Genomic DNA, 5,561 nt, shown 5'->3' with positions numbered 1-5,561 from the left:
TAGTGAGACTGTACAGAGTGAGTCTCTAGTGAGGTTGTACAGAGTGAGTCTCTAGTGAGGTTGTACAGAGTGAGTCTCTAGTGAGGCTCTTAGCCCCCATGGGAGCGAGGCTGAGACCTTCTAGAAGTCCCCCGAATGGACCGTGTCTATTCCACCACGAAGGCATCCGAGGATTTTCTTCCAGTAAGATCGAGATATTCGTTTTTTTGTGAACGCTGTGCCATTCTCGAGGCTGTCTCTGTTCATTATAACCTCAGCGTGCTGATTTTTGGGTTCTGTCCAGAAGACTGTGGTCAGGTGGAGGGGACTTGAAAAGTCTCCTATGGATGGATGCCATTGGCATTTAACCTCAAAAAAAGTCTTGCTCAGAGAGACGTTTTAAGTCATCCCCAACGAACGCTCACTTGTCCAAGGATCCTGCCTGTCTTGTCCTGGGATTGATTGATCCATCCGCTCGCTGGTCCGGCTGTGGTTTCACCGAGGGTGCCTCGTGTGTGGTGGTTGGTGGTGGGTGGTGGTGGGTGGTGGTGTCGATGGTTGGTGGTGATGGGTGGTGGGGTGTGGTGGTGGGTGGTGGTGTGTGGTTTTGGGTGGTGGTGGTGGTGGTAGTTGGGGTGTTGTCTGGCAAAACAACCCCCTATCTCGCGGTGCTGGACGGGCAACTCTGTCGTGGACAATGCTGTGGGGGGAAGGCCAATTCCGATTGACCCCTCCCCTCATGGCGTCTGTGACCACCACAGTGGCTAAACGGGGGCTCTGGACGGGTGCGAGGGGCTGGTAACCCCTACAACTTCAGAATTTTACCACGAAACCACGAATTAAAAATGTAACTAATAAGCTTGTGCCGGAGGCCCCGGGGGGACAGGCGTCTATGACGTCTCCTGGCCAAACCCCAATTGGCGGAGCCAGGAGATTGAATCCCTACTCTCGGGGCTCCTCCAGAAACAACAAAAAGCCACTTCGTGTGGCCACGTGGAATGTTCGAACGCTCACTGCGGAGGAGAGGCTGCCACTCCTCTGTCGGGAGCTGGACCGGTACCACCTGGATCTCTGTGGCATTCAGGAGGTCTGGTGGACCGGTTCTGGCTCCTGCCACCATGAGGGGTGGACAGTCCTCTACTCGGGGCAGCAGACTGCCAAACAACAGGGTGTGGCTCTTCTTTTGAACAAGAGAATGAAGGGGGCATGGGAGCATGGCGGTGAGGTGTGGGAAGCTGTAAGCCCCAGGCTACTTTGGGCACACCTTCCCATCAACCGGAGGCGAAGTGTGGTGGTCGTGGTTACTTATGCCCCCACCGAAGACGAACATCCGTGGAGGGATGCAGGCAAAGCCGATGAGTCAGATACCTTCCATGACCTCCTGTCACAGGTGCTGGCTAAAGTGGCCCCTCGGGATAGAGTCATCTTGTTGGGTAACTTCAATGCCCGAGTTGGTCATGATGCTGGCACCTGGTCTGAAGTGATTGGAGGGCATGGGCCAGATCAGCTCAATAATAACGGTAGGAGGCTGCTAGATTTTTGTGCAGCCCATGGGCTTGTAATTACCAACACGCTGTTCCGGCATCGGCGCATCCACACAACATCATGGATGCATGCCGGGTCCAAGCAAGAACATCTGCTAGACTACATAGTGACAGACCAGTGGATGTGAGCCCATGTCCTTGACACCAGGACCTACCGTGGAGCTGATCTGCCCTCTGACCGTCGACTAGTCATCTGTAAGTTGCGCCTGCGATTCTTCCACTCCGGTGGTGGGTGTACACCCAGGACCCCATTCGAACCTAAAGTGGCCTGGTCTCAGTTATCTGATGAAAGTTGCAAGCGAGAATTTCATCATCGCTTGCGGCTGGGGTTGGCATCGTTCCCCCACTCCTCCTGATGTCGAGGGTAAATGGGTGAGGTTTAGGACTGTGATTTATACAGCTGCAATGGCTGCTTTGGGTACGCGGTCCAGACCTTCCCAGAGACCCTGGCTGACAGAGGTGTTCAGGATAGTTGAGAAAAAGCGACAGGTCCACTGTCATCGGCTACAGAATCCCACGTCAGAGAATGAGGAGGCTTACCGCAGCCTTCGTTCGGAGGTTTGGAGAGCCGTGAGGCGCTGCAAGGATGGGTGGTGGTCGCGGGTTGCTGAGGAGATGGAGTCTGCCTCAGTGGCCCGCGATCACAAATCTCTATTTAACTCCATCAAAAAAGTAACCTGCAGCGCCACACCTATTACCATCATTAGGGGAAAAAACGGTGATCCAATCTCCGACCCCCAGGAACAGGTTTGCAGATTTGCTGAGCATTTCTGTGAGGTCCTGGGGGAGGGGAAATCCCTCAGCCAGGAAAACACCGTGGCACAAAGTGGGGATGACCCTGCTGAGGCTGCGGTGCCTCAAATATTGGAAGAAGTCACCCCCAGTGAGTGGCTGCTGGAGGTGCCATCTGTTGAGGAAGTACTGAAGGCGATCCTGAGTCTGAGACCAGGAAAGGCACCAGGCAGAGATGATCTCGCAAGCGAAATGCTGAGGGAGGGTGGCGTTTGTGCACAGACTGCCCTCTATGACATCATAACATCAGTCTGGACCACTGGATGGGTTCCACAGGATTGGAAGGATGCCCTGGTGGTCCCCCTCTTTAAGAAGGGGGACCGCACAGACTGTAACAACTACAAGGGCATCTCACTCCTCAGTGTGCCGGAAAAGGTCCTGGCAAGGATTATTCAACATCGCCTTGCCAGGCACACTGAGGAGAGGCTTGCGGAGCCCCAATGCGGTTACAGGAAAGGGTGGTCCTGCACAGATGCCATCTTTTCTGTCCGTCTGCTACAGCAGAAGTGTAGGGAATTCCAGCAAGACCTACATCTCTGCTTTATTGACCTGGTCAAGGCCTATGATACCATCAGTAGGCCTGGGCTCTGGGTTGTTCTTCGTGCTTTTGGAGTCCCTGACCCTCTGTTCACGATCATAAAGGACCTTCATGATGGTGAGCGGGCCCGGGTAAAACAACGTGGCCAGGAGTCAGAGCCATTCCCTGTACACCTTGAGGTGCGACAGGGATGTCCTCTGGCTCCAACATTATTTAACATCTATTTTGACCACGTAGTTCGTGAAGCCTTCAATAGCTTTACCGGGGGAATCGCCAATTGGTACAGATATAATGGGAGGCTGATCGATGCCTGGGTGCGGTCAAGGGATGGCTCCCTATTGCTCAACCACGTTATGTATGTCGATGATTTGGTAATAGCTGCTCATTCAGAGGAGGAGTTGGAGACGCTGCTGCTGAGACTGGAGCGTGCCACTAAGAGATGGGGCCTTACCATCAGCCCCACCAAAACTAAGCACCTGCCTGGGTATTTTGTACCATTGGACACTCCACCCCCACAACTCCCAATCGGTGATGGGGCAGTTGTGGAGAGAGTGGAGAGTTTCCCATACCTGGGCAGTGTGCTTATGACCGGCTCCAGTTTAACAGCAGAGGTTTCACGCCGAATCAGTCGAGCGACAATATCTTTTCATCAGTTGCGTAACGCTGTGTGGAAGCTACCTGGTCTGTCGCTCCGCACTAAGCTTCAGGTCTTCTCGGCCACGGTCATTCCCTCCCTTCTCTACACTTGCAAAACGTGGAGCCCCCTAATGGAACATCTTCGCCAGTTAGAAACATTTAGGCTAGCCTGCCTATGATCCATCCTGGGTTTAACCAGGCTGGATTGTGTGAGGAGCTCACAAATCCTTGAAAGATCTGGGCAAGGTCCCATCGGTGAGCTCCTCCGGCAGGCAAGGCTGCGTTGGCTGGGTCATGGAGCCCGCATGCCCAGCCACCGCATGCCGAAACAGCTTTTATTCGGCCGGATCGAGGGGGTTAAACGGGGGCGGCACAGGCTAGACAAGATATGGAGTGATGTGGTACAGGAGGACGTGGAGCTGAGTGGACTTGCCGATGACTGGTGCCAGCGGTGTCAAGATCTGCCTCTGTGGAGGAGGCTCGTGAAGGACGCTACTGGGAAGTTGGAGGCAGTCGCCCTCCAACAACAACGGAGGGGGGAGGAGCGACGCTCACAACAATGAGCGCAGCACCGGGTGGTTAAAGCACAGCAGGTTGGCACAGTAGGGGGCACAGGTGGTGCATCAGCCAGTCATCTCTGTCATCTTAGTCAGTCGACCCGTGGCACTTGGGTCTGCCCCGTGACCTCCTGCCAGCGGGCGTTCGACACTTCACGTGGCCTCAAGGTGCACATGGCCTGGCACAAGCGTTGTGGTGACGTCACCGCCACTTAGTGGCGAATGGCGGTTGTTGTTGTTGGTGTTTATGGGTGGTGGTGGTGATGTGTGGTAGTAGTGGGTGGTGTGTGGTGGTGGTGGGTGGTGGTGTGTGGTTTTGGGTGGTGGTGTTGGTGGGTGGTGGTGATGTGTGGTAGTGGTGGGTGGTGGTTGTGGTGGTTGTGGTGGTGGTGGTACGTGGCCTCTCGCTCAGGAAGTTGTCCATGCTCGTCGCTTTGTTTGACCGTCGTGTTTTGTTTTTTGCTTGCGTCAAGTTCCGTCCCACCCGCTGAGAGTCGTGACCTGTTGTTGTTGTTGTTGGTCACGTGAGGCTAGGTGATTTTACCGGGCACCCATTCCCCAGCCAGGCCGCTTCTGAAAACGGTCTAAAGAGCCTTCCCTGGTAAAATAAATAAAAAATATAGTTCATTTTAATCTTGATTTGAAGCTTTCGTGACTGCAGGGATCCATACCCTTTGGTTCTTTCGGTAAAGTCACGTGGGTATTTTATTTAACTTTATACCTACGTGACTTTACCGAAAGAATCAAAGAGTATAGTCAATTTTGTTTTAGGTGACTCCACTGCCACCTCTCCTTAATAATTATCGACTCTTCTCGTCAAGGAGCGTAAAGCATCACGCAAATCCCGGTCATCCTCGCGGCGGCTTTTAGCTAACCATCGAACAAAGGCTGGTCACTGGATCGCGTGCTTCTGCGGCCGTCTGGAACGCTCTTCCTTCCGATATTAGGAAGACACTGGGTAGATTGAAAACTCACTTCTCTTTAGAACCGCTTTTTGCGTATTGTTTGTTGTCCTTTCTCCCCGCACCTCCCGATTAGCACGTTTGGCTATGCCCGGGCGCGAAAGAAGTTCAACGTACGTACATCCACTCGGGGTTACTGCGCAGCTGCTTTGCTCAGATGTGGACAAAGTGGTTGCGGTCGATTGAGTTACGCGGCTTGGCGAGCGATCGTTACACCTGCCGGTAGCTCAGGGCGTGGGACTCGTCGGTGCTTCTCGGGCAACAATACCAAACAATTAACACAAAATCCATGATGTATTGGTTTTTGTGGGTTAGGTCGCGTAAATATAAATGTGTCGTTAAACCCGCCACCACCCGACACAGCCAATTAGTAAGGCTTGTCACGTAAACAGAACGTGCCAATTCGTTATTAGTACAGCACACCAGAGCAAATCCACAACATTTACAATCTGAGTTGAACGGCACATTTGTATTTACTCGATCTAACCCAAAAAAAAACGACATTATTGACGATATTGGTCACGGAAGCTTACGTGTTAAATTAACACAAAAG

The sequence above is a fragment of the Petromyzon marinus genome, chromosome 46 (genome assembly GCF_048934315.1).
Source record: "Petromyzon marinus isolate PM22_M1 ecotype Great Lakes invasive population chromosome 46, UKy_Petmar_22M1.pri1.0, whole genome shotgun sequence".
Lineage (NCBI taxonomy): Eukaryota > Metazoa > Chordata > Hyperoartia > Petromyzontiformes > Petromyzontidae > Petromyzon > Petromyzon marinus.
The sequence above is the reverse complement of the archived record's forward strand: the minus strand, read 5'-3'. Positions refer to the sequence as shown.